At 35.5% G+C, this 16178-nt stretch overlaps 1 long non-coding RNA gene across 1 annotated transcript in view; it reads right to left on the bottom strand.

The window, feature by feature from the left end:
- The window catches only part of LOC118763766, a 22356-nt gene extending 6791 nt beyond the window's left edge, over nucleotides 1-15565 (bottom strand). The window contains exons 1-2 of the long non-coding RNA XR_004999520.1: nucleotides 15540-15565; nucleotides 14460-14463 (exon numbers count right to left, since the gene is read on the bottom strand). This is a non-coding gene — a long non-coding RNA (uncharacterized LOC118763766). The remainder of the gene's footprint in view (nucleotides 1-14459; nucleotides 14464-15539) is intronic.
- Nucleotides 15566-16178: the final 613 nt, after the last annotated feature.

Raw genomic sequence — 16178 nt, 5'->3', positions numbered from 1 at the left:
ATGTTTATGTGTATGTATGTGTGAGAGAGAAAGAAAGAGTATATACATGTACGTACGTGTGTGCACATGTGTCTTACTGTGTATGTATACGTATAGAATAATCTTCAATATCATTCCGGTGTCTAAAATATATATCACTCTTTTCTATTCAATCCCTTATGCTAACACCTACAAAATTGCTTTTCAGCTCAAAGAAATTATTATTCTTTTATTGAGCTGCGAAAAGCATTAGAATCGGTAGGATTCTAGAATAAATAACTTACGGTATTTCCTAATATTTCCTCAACATTCTGAATTCAAATCTCGTTGAAGTTAACTCCAAGATCAATAAAGTATACAACAGTAATATACTGCCATCGATGAAATTTGTGTACTTCACCAGAGTAAGACGCATTGATCGTTATTGTTGTTGCTGTAGCTGTCTTTGCTAGTAGTGATAGCGATGACTGTAGTGTCTATTGATAGACGAGTTAAACGACTTGTATCTCTTAGATATTATTGTCGCTTAAATTGTGTGTGTTCGTTTACATTGTTCATGAAAATATTCCATGTCTTCAAGTACTGTTGTTGTATTGACGTGCGATTGTGTGCGTGAGGTGTACGTCGGTATCATACGCTTTTGTGTTTGACTGTGTATAGCGTTAAGTGTCCATATGGATGTTTGTAGTTTTTAGTTCCCAGCAGTGTACGATGGGAAGAGAAAGGCGTTAAAACTGCCTCTAGACCACACAGAGTAAACGTGTAAAAATAAAATAATAAAATGTGGAATGCATACATTCAACGGTATTGGAAGTGTCTTGATTTAAAGAAACATGTTCGTGGCCAGAGGCATTGCAACTGTTGTCATTCGGAAAGTCATTCATTTATATTAAGGAAGTGTCATTATTTATTGTTAAACAGTCATTTAGAACGGAATTTCAAAATTGCATAGATTAGCACGTGTAGACTGTAGACAGCCACTGATTATAGTGCGACACATGTCTGTCTAAGGTGAAACGAGGCAAAGTTTCAATGGGAAAAATAAATACTATAGACTTCTAGTTAACGTTGTAGAAGAGGAAATGTTGATCACCGCTTGAAATTGGCCAGAAAATTAATCACATTTATTAATGTTTTTTTTTTTTATATAGAAATATTATCTTTTTAAAGCGATCATTATCAGAAAATAGTGTAAACTGCCAGAATCAAAAATGTGGAAATAAAAACAAATCAAACATTTAATGTGCAAGAAAAATATATCCGATAATAACTTCGGGATATCTGGGCTAAACTGGCTATTTGGAGGTTAAGAGGATATTGATCCAACTATGTACGAAATTCAATTCTTAGCATATTTACACATCTGTTCTAAGTTTCGCAACTATAAAATATATATATTATTTATCATTTAGTTGTTACTTTAAGTTATGCCACTATGTAACATGACAATAGACTATTTTGTCATACTTAACACTGAAAAAAAATGGAGCTAGACAGAGGACATATGTTTTTTTCTTTTCGTTTTTTTTTGTGACCTTGTTAGCAACTAAATGAAAACATGAACATCATCGCCAAGTATCAAAAAAGAGGTTTGAGTTTGTAAGTTAATCGCCAATACAGTAAGACCATGGAAGGTTTGTTCTTTCGAACAACCATTTTCTCTCTCTCTCTCACACGCACGCACACACACACACGCATACACACACACGCACACACACATACATACACACACGTGTGTGTATGCACATGTGTGTTTGCGTGTGTATGTGTGTACGCCTGTCTTTATATATGTGTATATGTATATCATCATCGTCATCATCATCACTATCATCATTATCATCATCATCATATATGTCACCATCACCACCACCACCATCATCATCATATACGTCATCATCATCATCATTTTTCCATGCATGAGTAAGACGATTCGATAAAATTCGACGAGCTGGAGGCCTGCGTTGGTTTCCAACGTCTGCTTTCGCATGGTTCGTACATCCCGAGTCCTTTCGTAATGCCAACCATTTTATAGCGTATACTGTGATCATTTTACTTGGTACCAGCACGAGAGTGGTTTCTAAGTAACGAGGAAAGCAGAAATATTCCCCTCGACTAAGTAGGAGAGAAAGAGGTGGCTTTATGCCAAGCGTCGAGAGTCTAAAGTATGATGGAGGGACAAGAAGCGGTGTCTTGCAATAGAGGATATACATGGTCAGACAATGTTAGGTAAGGTTGAGTGGAGAAGGTGGAAAGAGAGATTAAATATGGTGCTGACGAGGTGACGCGGAGTATTCTATTCTAAAGATTCAAAAATGTGATTATAAAGGAGAATATGGGCAGAGGAGCGGGGAGAGTGGATGATTAGAGTGTAAAAGTGTGAGAAGAAAAAGACATGGTAGTAGAATGGATGTAATGAACGATGACCTAGTATGGGCATGAGGTCGATAGTATCAGTTGAAAGGAAGAAGGAAGGCAAAAGAATGGGAGTAGCTCAAAAAGGAGGAAGTGGAAGTAGAGAAATGCTAGAGAGCAGCATTATAGTAATTCTGTAACTGACCATAAAACAGGAAAATGATATGCAGAGTGACAGAATGGTCTGTGCAGAAAGATGGTGTACAGTGACAAAGATGGAGTTTAGAGGTACGTAGGAGCGGATATAGTGAGTGGCGGACATGTCTTTGGCATGTATGACAGGGCGTTAATAAGTTATGACAGAAATAAGCTGTACTTTAGGGAAAGGGAGAGATAACTCATAACTCAGAGAGGGATGATCAGTGGAAAGTGATATCTGAAAGGGTGATATTAAAAAGGGTTAATATTAAAAAGAAGTATTTCTAAGAGGTCACTGGTAGCACAAAAAGGGATGAAATATGTGCAGTTCCGGTCTCATACAATTACAGCAGTTAAATAGTATTATAGTTAGAATGGTGATGGACGAATGGGAATTAGGAAGAGGGGAGGCGGAGAAGGTTTGACGGAGGTTAACTGGATGAAAGAACAAGGTCCACCTAACTGCTTTTACAACGTCACTTTCGCTGTGTCAGATGAAACTTCTCGAGCAGAGCAAATCGCCAATCATCTCGGTCTTTCGCCATTGAGTGCTTGTGGAGATGTATGTGTTTGCGCGCGTACGTATATGTGTTTGTGTGTTTCCCATTAAATCAATGAAATTGTGTCTCCATAGATTTTTTAAATAATAGTACTAACTCTTCGGCACAACTCGTGACACAAGTGTCGCTGCTTTTCGGTGGCAGGACAAGGTTAAAAAATCATAGCGAAGAAAATCGGAACGAATTCCGCGGAGCATTGTATCCAACACTCAAACGATTCTGACAGGTGCCACCCCAGACACACACACATACCCATACACACAAACACACACATGTGTATGTATACGTACACTGATGCGCACCCAAAACATACATACAAATCTGTCTGTCTGTCCGTCTGTCTGCCTGCCTGCCTGTCTGTCTGTTTGTCTGACTGTTTATCTATCTATTTATCTATTTATCTCTCTCTCTCTCTCTCTCTCTCTATATATATATATATATATATATATACATGCAGATATATTTTTACATACCCATATGTACATCCATGCATATATATATACATACACACTCACACACACAAACACACACATAAGCATACACATCCACCCGTCCATGTATGCATCCCACCATCTATCCATCCATTCATCAATATGTGTGTGTGTGTGTGTGATTGGATCGTTGTCCCAAAGACGGTAATGATATATTTAGTTTAGGTCTATTAATCGTTTTTGGCGTCCGAGAAATATAGCTATTTACACAAATTTGTTTCGCAAGGTGGAACCTTTTAAGCAAATCTGGCGCTGGATAACTTGCACATATCATACACTTTTCCAGAATACCTGTTACTCTCTCTCTCTCTCTCTCTCTCTGGTCAGCCAAGTATCGATTATTATTAAACTGTGTGACATGATTTTTGTCCTTGGGTATCAACTGTTGTTTCCTATTTGCTGACCCCTGGAAAGTGTTTTTCCCTATTTGCTTACCCTTCAAACTTTGCTTTTGTTGCATTTATTCAAACCCCAAAAAATCCCTCTCAACAACATGGCCATGATGCTCCCCCAATGCTCCTGTTCATGATCAAAGAGGCATATATTGTCAGCCACTAAGGGACACGCTCAAGTGGTTAAGGTCAAGCAACTGGTCAGCAAATCTGTGGTATTGAGCAGAATATTTGCTATAACGTATTGTCAGCCACTAAGAGTCATGCTCAGAATATTTGCTATAACGATATTTCTGCTTCAGCAACTCAGCACTGAATCTGTCTGAAATGTAATGGAAAATACATCAGTTTCAAACTATTGATGTCCAGGTCACAAAAGCAATTTTTGAAAGGAATAATTGTCATTTCCTCCGATTTCTAGACAGAAGTAAATAGGAAATAACACTTATTGGCCAAAGACAATAAATAAATGAATAAATAAGGAAATGAATAAAAAAAATTTGTTACACAACGTTATCTAACATATCTTTTCTTAAGAAGATAGAGAGCGATTTGAGGGCGTATTGGCTATTACTAGTAGATTGAAAGATCACTTAGAGTGTGAAATCTGAGTGTGATTTTGTTTCTTCTTGCCGATCGAGAGATCACGTAGCGAATCTCACTCCTAAAATTTTCTTTATCGAGAATCATAGCCAGTTCTTCCCCAATTCAGTCCGCTATTTTATCTTTCCGTTTGATATTTATCATTGAAACATGAATTAGTACAATTTAATTTTATTTTCATTTCTGAAAAGACCATGAGATAAAAGAAATAAAGTGTAATGAACCATTTGAGGAAAAAGGCACAACACAAATATTAACCGGAAGAATCAATAAATGACGGATGTAACGTTGTTTCATTGTTTTATAGATGTTAAATACGAAATTTTTATTTTGTCACAAACGTGTTATGTAATTACAAAAGCTGTGATGGCATTGCATACAAGCCATGTATTAACAGAGAATAAGTAACTTAGTTCAGCATATATCTCTACATGTCATGCTTGGTCAAATCGTCAATTTTGTATCCTGGCGTTCACTGAGTGTGTCGGGCCTTACGGCATATATAGAATGTATGTTTAATCATTTTACTCCTGTTTATGGTACTTAAATGACATGTTACAGTTTCCTTCGCATCTTCTTTAGTATGGCCAACATTCTGACGTTTTCTTCTGGTGTTATTTCTATTAACATTGCTATATACTATAGAAACTTTCCAGTATTGTTTCACATCGCCTATGTAGAATAGCAATATATTGATACATACGTGCATAGATATATATACACATATATACACACTTGTCTTTGTATTTTGTTGGTTTTTTTTTTGTAAATTCCAACTATATACATACATACAGACAAACATATACACACGCATAAGTATACATAGATACACACACACACACACACACACATACATATATATATATCTTACGTTATAAAATTAAGATTCAGCACGTTAGTCTTTGAATTGATCTGTGACAGGAAAAGCGACATTAATTGGAATCCATAATCCCGTCATCACGTGACATTGAAGTGTTGGCTGTTCGTACACATGCATCATACATCCTACGTTTCACTCTGAATGAGAGGCTCTTTGTTACCAGAAGAAGTAGGAGCTCTCTGAACTTTGCCCAGGCTATTCTTAAAACTTCAATGTCATACATACATACATATATACATACATACATACATACATACATTACATATATATATATATATATATATATATATAATATATATATATATATATATATATATATATTATACATACAACATACACTCACACATCCATATACAAACAAGTTGCAGAAAAGAAAACACTGAAAGAAGAGGCAGAGGGGAGAATGAAAAGTGTGTGTGATTGTGTTTGAATGTATGAGTGTGTATGCAGGTGCGTATGACCCTGTGTATGTCAGAGTATAAACTGGCTTTACTCTGATTAATGAATAGTTCAAAATTATTTTAAATAATGTCACTCATCTAACTCCACATATGTTTGTTTATATGTTTTACTTCTCGTAATATGTATACGACTGTGCCCCTGTGTGTGTTTACAAATACATCGGTCTAAAAGCCCAGTGTTACTTATGCTGAGACCTGTTTATGTAAACAGTATATAGAGATGAATTTGAGGCTAAGAGTATTACAGATAACAAAAAGCTAAGAGTATTACAGATAACAAAAAGCAATATCAAGTTGTTTACTTTTTCGCAGTTTTTGCGATGAAACGTAGAGAAAGTTTTTATCTCTGTTCCGCTGATTCTCTCTCTCTTTCTCTTTCTATCTCTCTCTTTCCTTCTGTCGTTGTCTCTCAGCCTCTCTTTCGCCCCTCTCCAAGTATGTGTGTATGATGTGTTTGTTTATATAACTATGTACTGTGGTAAGAACAGTACATAGTTTCCCAAACGCATAGTCCAGGGTTTAGTCCTCCAGTGTCGCACCTTGAGCAAGTGTCTTTTACAATAGCCTCGGGCCAACAACAGCCTTGTGAAAGTGGAATTGTACTTGAAAGAAAGAAGCCCCTGGTATATATATGTGTGTGTGTGTGTGTGTGCGCGTGTGTCTGTGTATGTGTGTGAGTGTGTGTGTGTCTTTGTGACTATATTTGTCCTCCACCACCACCTGACAACCGGTGTTGGTGTGTTTACGTCCCTCAGAGTTACGGTTCGGCGAAAAAAGATCGATAGAGCAAGCACCAGACTTCAAAAGCAAAGTACTGGGGTCGATTTATTCGACAAAAAGTTATTCAAGATGCTGCCCCAGCATAGCCTCTGTCTAATGACTGAATAAGTAATATCTATCTATCTATCTATCTATCTATAGACGAAACGACGCGAGGGCGCTCAGTCATACAATAGTGTAATAAATAAAATATATGCATACATACAAACATATATGTACGTACCTACATCTACATGTATATATACATGCATATATAAATATATATATGTGAGTACAGGACACCACAAATAGACGTAGAACTCAACGAGAAACGAAAACATAAAAACAAAGGAACGGACTTTTTTTAACAACGAAAAAACAGAACACAGGACAAACAACACAAGGAAAATTCCCCTTCATCAGCTGTCCCCGGTTCGACTCCATGCGTGTTTCGAAGGTAAGGACAGAACACGCTCGTCGAACCAGTCATTCCTGCGAGGGAATTAAATAAAATTCCCTTGCAGAGGGGTAAAAACAAGGAAAGAAAAAATTGTGACAAGGACAGGACGTAAAAGCAGTATTTACACTGATTCAATATATTATTTCGTATATTCAATAACATTACGGCTTCTGGTGAAGTGTCGCTGAAACAGTCGTAGAATTACGCATTAAAACGAGTTTCTCACTGTATTCTCCTTGTCAAAGCTTACATACACACATGCGAATATACATACGTACACACACACACACACAGAGAAAAGTTCCTGGCTTTAAGGGTGTCACAAAATGCCTGGCTGGGAGCCCGAATTTCCGAGTTCGTTTACAGGGTTTAGAAAAACAGAAGGCTCGCTGCAACAAGTGTGTGAGTCAAGTCTGAGAGAGGGATCTATTGAAAAAAAATCATAATTAACGGATTCTCCTGTATTTTCTTTTGGCCAAAGCCAGGAACTCTTCAGCACTCCCTCGTGTGTGTATATATATATATATATATATATATATATATATGTATGCATGTGTGTGTGTGTGTGTTGTGTGTGTGTGTGTGTGTGTGTGTGTGTGTGTGTGTGTGCATGCCTGTGTGTTTGTAGATAGATATTCGCGTATGCCGATGGGAAAACGGTATAAGTTGCATCGCATTACGTATAAAAAACACAACTGAGATAAACAGAGGCAAATAAGTACCTGAGCGAAATATGTGCTAAGCTTCGTAGGAAAACTGCCCCAGTAGTAACCGAATAAAATGATATACAGATCAAGAGAATTTGCACAGTAGTTGACTTTGGATGATGTCACGCTGACGTCATTTTCTATCCAGGAATAGCGGAGAACGGACTGGGACATAAGTTGCACTCAGATTGGAAATGTGGGTGTGAATGCAACACAAATGGTTGCAGTGCGTATCACAGCTATTTCAGAGACAAGAGGAATCCGAAAATTTAGATAGTTTCCGACGTTAGGAATACGTCTTTTAAATTTCTTTTAACCCAGTTCTTGATATTGTTATACGTCTGTTTGTACACACGTAGGTGTATGTATATATGTAATTTGTCCAAAATTATCTTATTTTTTCTAGCCCATCCAAGGGATATGCTTGTTTTGGAGACCGTATACTTATAAGATTAGATTGTGTATTCAAACAGGAACTGTGCTGAAAGATTGCCCATTTCTAGTGATAAATTTATCGTATGTTTGCGTTCTGTCTTACTTTAGTTCTAGAACAGAGGTTAATTTGTAAAAGTTCTTTTCTGTTAGTTAACTTCATTCTCAGTTCTTCCATGCAGCTTTTAATCTTTTTACGTTACTTGCACTTCTACTTATTCTATCATAATCTTTATCTCCCCATTTATTTCTTTGGATTAATTATCTAATGTCATTTTTCACAGATGGTGACGTATAACCTATATTTCCTGTTTATTCTTGTATGAAATAAGTTAGGCTAGTAAGGAGGTCATATTGGTGAGCTGGTAGAATCGTTAGCACGCCGGGCGAAATGCTTAGCGGTATATTTCGTCTGTTTTCCCGTTCTGAGTTTAAATTCTGCCTTCGGGTCGATAAAATAAGTACCAGTTAAATACTGGGGTCGATGTAATCGACTATCCCCTTCCCCAAAATTTCCGGTCTTGTACTAGTATCTAGTGGTTTGTGTTTTATGTTCAACTACTTAGCAAGATTTTCTATTTCTAAACTTGGACGCTTCATTGTCTACGTGATAATAATATTGTTTAGTAATATTCTTTATTGGAGTTATTATATTTTACAGTGTACTTAGCATAAAATCCTTTTCTGTCTAATGTTTCTTTCAATAGGTCTCAAGTCAAGGGGCAGTGACCTGTTGGCAGTAATGGAGAAGTGTTTTAAGGTGGTGCAACATTATTAATGCAAGTCATTTTCTGGATGTCGAATGTCTTATATATGTAGCTAGTGGAGGTGCAATAGCCCAGTGGTTATGGCAGAGGACTCGCGGTCGCGGAATCGCGGTTTCGATTCCCAAACCGGGCGTTGTGAGTATTTATTGAGCGAAAATACCTATAGCTTCACGAGGCTCCGGTTGGGGGTGATGGCGAACCCTGCTGTACTCTTTCCCCACAGCTTCCTCTCACTCTTCTTTCCTGTCTCTGTTCTACCTGTATTTCAAAGGGCCAACCTTGTCACACTCTGTGTCACGCTGAATCTCCCCGAGAGCTACGTTAAGGGTACACATGTCTGTGGAGTGCTCAACCACTTGCACGTTAATTTCTCGATCAGGCTGTTCCATTGATCGGATCAACTGGAACCCTCGTCGTCGCAACCGACGGAGTGCCACGTAGAAGAAGATATGTAACTAGTACTAGTTCAATATTGAGGTACTTTTGAACATATAAAATATCAACTATGGTTCTGAGTTAAAATGTTTTCTGCATTTTGGGGTTATTTACCTTAAATTATCGTAAGATGTCATCAGATATTAGGAGACTCAGCACTTATAGTAACTTTGGAGGTTTGGTTATTTTCGATGTGAGGAAAAACTGAAAATGAAAACTGTCGTTGTTACTTTAACCTATGCCATGCCTGCTTTAGTAAACCTATATCAAAGATATTATTTTAGAGGATAATTTAGAAAATTTACTGGAGGATGCTACAACAAATTGATCAAATGCTGTAAAAACCTGTTTCGGAACTATATATGGCAACTGAACGGACTTATTCTGCAATCTTTTACGAAGTCTAGTCTTGGCTTAAAAGACATGAATGCTAGAGGTATGAGTGGTTGAGATAGGAATAATAGAAGTAGGAGTGTGAAAGAGTGCAATTTCCTGTATAGGGAACTCCTAGTAAGAGATTACTAGTTTCTATGAAATGATTGTCTCATTATTATATTTAATAATAGCTTTACAGAAAGTATCTATTCACTTTGACATCGAGGTAGAATGTACTATAAGAAAGTCATTAATTTTAAACCGAGTCTACAATAAATCGAACAAGTGTACTTCTACATTGTTCTCTTGGATTTCAGTCAAGCTGCGAACAGTCAGTCTGTATTCGAATGAGATATGAGCGACTTATAGCAGCACCAATTATTATACTCGTACTTTTACATAGAATACTATATACTGTTATCTGTTACACTTCCACATAATAGAGTAAACAGTAAAAATATGTATATATACAAATGTCCATATGTATATATACATATTATATTATATATGAGTATATGTATTTCACTGTCGGTACACACAATCATCGTAGCTTTGTGAAGGTGCACTTTTTCGATGTGACAGTTAGCGAAATGTTGAAGACGAAGATAAATCATATGAATGCGAATAATTGGTTACGAAAATGATTTATTTCTCTGGAACAGCCAGGCAACTCTTCGACATAGAGAAGCAACAGATGTGATTAATTAACTGATATTTGACGTTCTACACTCTAACAATACACCAAGGAATGTTCAGCAGAACTTTATACAGAACCCTGCTGCAATTGCTTCATTAGGTATACATAACTAACATTAGTATGTAATGTGATATACATACATTCACACACACATACACACACGCATACATACACACACACACGCACACATACACACACACACACACATACATACACACACATACACACACACACACACACACATATATATATACATATGTGTGTGTATCCATAATACTCATAAACATATACATATATATATATTACTAGACGGACACAGATACACACGCATGTGTGCGCATGTGTGTGTTTGTGTGTGTGTGTGTGTGTGTGTGTGTGTGTGTGTGTGTGTCTGTGTCGGTGTGTGTATGTGTGATTGGTTTAGGCAGAGATAGAAGAACCCTAACCATTTATCTTTATTGCTATTTTGGGTCGTGCAGTATGTCTTCTGCCTTGTTGCTCTTTTTATTATGCTAAATTTGTTGAGGGTTGAATTGCAAGCAGGCACAAAATATATAATCAAAGAAGCTCCTCAACTTTAGACAATGAATCAAACTTTATTTTGTACAAATAAAATATATACAAACGCTATAAAAATCATCAGTCTCATCCATGGAGCATAAAAATTGAATACATCAGAAATATAAGCCAATCTATATGAGGAACAAGTAAAGAAAAACTGATTGTAGCGAATGAATGAAATTATTTTTATGTGGAATGCTTGGAGACAACTTTGGAACTAACGAGAGCTTTGTTCACTGGGAGATAAACTGCCTGCCCTTTTTCCCCCTCTCTCTTCTTAGCCATTACTTCATTATTTTTCTCTATTCCGGGTAGTTTACTCCTTAACCCCAGAAATCAGAGAGCCGTATACTGCTGGTCACACAGTGATTCTATTGTTTTTTTTCTTACCACCTGATGAGATCTATTGTTCTCGATATAGAATGTTCTGTAAGGCAAAACTTGCCAAGAGATAAGATTCTACATATTTCCTTTATATCGTGTATCAGAAGATAGGCCTTTCACTTTGTAAAGTAAATGCTGCAACGTCGAGTAATTCTAAATTCATTTGAACATTTGTTGAGCGATCTTTTCGAAAGATAACCCACAAATTATATCATTACGTGTTTTAACACGTTATGATATAATTTGTGGATATGCTAATGTGTATATATTGTTGCCCAGCAAACACGCACACTCACATATATATATATACCCATACACTCCCCATATATGTGTGGGGATGTGTATAAATATCTGTGTGTATGTATAACATTTGTGTCCCTGTATGCTTGTCTGTGCTGCGCTCATGTATCTGTCATGTATGCGTATAAGTGTTTGATGCTGTAATACAATCAGTGCTGCTAGTCATATATGAGAACACGCCCACTGAGACAAAGAGGCAGGACACATACTTTTCTATTGATAATCGATGTAGATATTTTTCTTTTTGTTTAACTTTTCAAATTTAGAAAATTGTTTTTCATGAGAACCAATGCTGTTAATGCAGTGTTGCCGTCGCTATTTCTAAAAAAGTATCCACAAGGCTAATGATTCGGAATATCGTATTTATACAAAGAATGTAATGAAAGTTAAATTGACACATCTCTTCAAAATGTGCAAAAAAAGTTCATTATGAATCATTCATTCAAGTTCAGCAATATTTTCGAACACTTCTACATATAATATTATTACCTTCTTGTATTTGGCAAATATTGTTTAAACCAAATTTTCCTGTTTAAACACCTTCACGGCCCATGAAGTAAATTTTAGACAAATTCTTTCTTGAATAGGACTGCATCTGCTCTCAGTAACGTCTGTAGATAATAGGATGTCTATTCGCAATAAGTAGGCGAATAATGATAATCTGAAATAGTTTTCATTTGAGGAAGAGGCTCTTCTTTTATTATTAACTTGATCTTTACGCAATCTTAAGAAGCAAATCAATCTAATCCATACTTCTTATTGTGTTATTGTTTTGATACGAAAAAATATAGTTTAGGCGGGATTTTAATATGTAATAGAGTGAGTTACTCTTTTACTCTTTTACTCTTTTACTTGTTTCAGTCATTTGACTGCGGCCATGCTGGAGCACCGCCTTTAGTCGAGCAAATCGACCCCGGGACTTATTCTTTGTAAGCCCAGTACTTATTCTATCGGTCTCTTTTGCCGAACCGCTAAGTAACGGGGACGTAAACTCACCAGCATCGGTTGTCAAGCGATGCTGGGGGGACAAACACAGACACACAAACACACACACACATACATATATATATATATATATACATATATACGACAGGCTTCTTTCAGTTTCCGTCTACCAAATCCACTCACAAGGCATTGGTCGGCCCGAGGATATAGCAGAAGACACTTGCCCAAGATGCCACGCAGTGAGACTGAACCCGGAACCATGTGGTTGGTAGGCAAGCTACTTACCACACAGCCACTCCTGCGCCTATACAGTTGTACAGGTATACAGATATTTTTCCGAGAAGAGTTATGTAGAATCCTGAAAAACCTTAAGGAATTATTGTGTCTGATCATCAGAAAGGAAAAATAAACTGCCTATGTTTTTTTAGTCCAATATATTTATCTTCTCACCATGTATGTATAATGAAGAAATAAAAAAAATATCATTTAAAAATAAAAAAAATTGCTTATATACAAATCCAGCTAAAAACTCGATAATATTCAGCTATCCTTCTGAAAGTATGCCACATACCAACGAGAAAATTAATAGAATAACCTTAATAACGATATAACTATTTATAAGTGTTAAATGGTATTTATGTCACCTCTATAATTACAAAAGAAAAAACGATCCCTTGTCAAGATGCTTACAATGCGTCTACGGTAATACAAGATGTATTTTACAGATCTTCATAATACGTGTACAATATATGATCGATGCTTCAGCGAATATTATTTGGAAATATATTATAAGTATAAATTTCTCAGAAAACACATTACCTATATCACTGCATCAGGAAATGAATTTAAAACAAAAATATGAGTCCATAAAATTTACATCGATTAAGTAATACAAATAATTTCAAACAATCATAATGTTTTGTTTTTTTCGTTTTGGAAGAATTGTTTCGTTTTCAGTAGAACTGCATGTAGACCTAAAACCAAGTGATTATGAAGAGCAAATATGTGCACAGCTAAATATGGCATTGTCAAGAGCCTGATGCTTTGACACCTGTTTTATTTTCTAATATACTCTTTTACATGTGGGACTCCAGTTATTGCTTAGCCTTGGTCAACCTTGATTGGTCAGATATATCACAAAATGATCCCGTGTACTTTAGAAGTATCTAAGATTTGATTGTCTCATGCCTAACTATCCTTTTTTAAACAGCGGTGTGATATTTGAAAGAAATTTGGCTGCGATCATTTGCAGGCCGAGCGACCATGTACAAGGGTCTTTTAACTCAGTGATTTCTAACAATTTCGATACCATAAATGTCAACTGAAAGTGGTTCATAGATGCCCAATTGGACAATATATATACACTATGTATTTGCAGTGAATCTTCATACGAAAATGATTTGGAATAATCTGCACACACGATTTATAGGCCGACAAGTTAAGCTCTTTACAGAAGATGTGAAGAAAGTAGTGGCATTCATGAATTTACAAAAATATTATTGACAGTGTGAGGAAATAATCATGTTATTTCAAACGGAAATATTAATGCATTGTCATGTTTCCAACAAAGATAAACAATGACAATGTTAAAAACATGAGATACACAGCAGAGGAAATCATCGGAAAAGAGATATTTATTACAAAGGCTTCAATGATTGGTCATTTCTTCTGTACAGTACACATCTAACGAACATCAAATTGCTTCGTTTTTGTACATTAACACATCTATTGATATTAACGATTATTTATAGCTAAGCAAATTGCATCCAACATGCACAAATACATATCCATTCATATTAATGAGTGACATAAAGAAAGAGTGGGATTGAGCGATTCAGTGGATAGAAATTATATATATACTTACATGCATACATACAAACATACACACACATATATATATACATGCATATTATATATATATATATATATATATATATATATATATAGTATATATATATATCCATATATATATATATATATATAATATATATATATAATATATATAGTATATATATAATCCATACATATATATATGAGTGTGTATATACATATATGCATACATACCTACATACATACATGCACATTATATATATATATTATATACACACACATACATACACACGTATATATATGTGTGTGTATGTATGTATATACATATATACACATACATACATACACGTATATATATGTATGTATGCATATGTATGTGTGTGTGAATGTCGTTACATACATAGATATAACGTAAATCTATTTATTAAGATATACATACATATATATATATGTGTGTGTGTGTGTGTGTGTGTGTGTGTGTGTCTTATTGATTTTGTGATTGCAGGGATCTGCTTCTATGTTATGTTTTAGCTATTCATTCATTTCTGTATGTCAGCATATATACAAAAAAATTAAATGGAAATGTGTATGTGCGTGTGTATGTGTATATAGGTGTGTGTATGCGTGTGTGTGCGTAGAGTCATATACATGTCTGTGAGGCGAAAAGTAAAATCCTGCGTTTTCACGCATGCGTCTACTCTTTCCACTGAAACGCATCTCTAGAAATTCCCTGTTAGTTTTGTTTATCAATTCAACAAAAACTTGCAAAGAACATATTGATTGAATAACTTGTCAGTCTTAGAAAAAAATTCATTCACTATTAATGAACAAAAACAAACAATAAAGATGCCTGCGTGCATCTGTGCGCATTTGTATATGTGTGCATAAACGTTTGCATGGATCTGCATTTATGCATTTATATTTAGGTATACATACACAAAGAGGGCAGTGAGACATAGATAACAGGAGACGTGTGTGTGTGTGTGTATGTATGTATGTATGTATTATGTATGTATGTATGTATGTATGTATGTATGTATGTATGTGTGTATGTATGTATGTATGTATGTATGTATGTATGTATGTATGTATGTATGTATGTGTGTATGTATGTATGTATGTATGGGTCTGTACTACAGTCCATACATACATATGTTATTTTAAAATATTTGTTACATCTCAACATACATAATAGCAACGAAATACAAATGTTAACTTGATTAACAGTATTTCTGTTTTTCACAAGTTACTAGATATTTCTAGTTAAGGAATTTAATTGGGCAAGAACCTATTTCTGCCAAATTTGCTGAATGTCTTGTATTTCATAGTATTTTAGAAAGCGAATTTGAATCAGTGCGTTTGCCCTGCATACGTGTGTATGTGCGTGCGTGTGTGTCTGTCTGCCTGTCTGTCTATGTATGCATGTGTGTGTGCGTGCGAGTGTGTGTGTATGTATGTATGCATATGTATACGTATATGAGTATGTGTGTGTTTGTATTTATGTATGCTACATATATATCTATTCATATCTATATTTATATGTATACAAACATATGTATATATATATATATATCTCTTATGATAAAAGGCAGATTTTCTCTGTCTGTTAC

The sequence above is a fragment of the Octopus sinensis genome, linkage group LG6 (assembly GCF_006345805.1).
Source record: "Octopus sinensis linkage group LG6, ASM634580v1, whole genome shotgun sequence".
In the NCBI taxonomy this organism is placed as follows: domain Eukaryota; kingdom Metazoa; phylum Mollusca; class Cephalopoda; order Octopoda; family Octopodidae; genus Octopus; species Octopus sinensis.
The sequence above is the reverse complement of the archived record's forward strand: the minus strand, read 5'-3'. Positions and strand labels throughout refer to the sequence as shown.